Genomic DNA, 354 nt, shown 5'->3' on the forward strand with positions numbered 1-354 from the left:
AATGTACTCCTGAATCAAGCTATGATATTTTCTATCACCTCATATGGTAGCGTAGTGGTTATGAATCGGGCTGCTATCCTCAGGGTCAGCAGTTCGAAACTACCAGTTGTTACACGGGAGAAAGATGAGGCTTTCTGCTCCTGTAAAGATTTACAGTCTCAGAAACCCTGTACAGGGCACATAACAACAACAACAACAACATATGCATGAGGAAACTGGACAAGGTATAAGGAAGATCAAAGAAGAATGGATGCATTTGAATTATGGTGTTGGAGAAGAATATTGAGCGTATCAAAGGAATGAACAAATCTTTCTTGGAAGAATTATAGTCAAAAAACTGCTTAGAGGTGAGTA

Source organism: Chrysochloris asiatica, unplaced genomic scaffold (genome assembly GCF_000296735.1).
Source record: "Chrysochloris asiatica unplaced genomic scaffold, ChrAsi1.0 scaffold00032, whole genome shotgun sequence".
Classification (NCBI taxonomy): Eukaryota; Metazoa; Chordata; class Mammalia; order Afrosoricida; family Chrysochloridae; genus Chrysochloris; species Chrysochloris asiatica.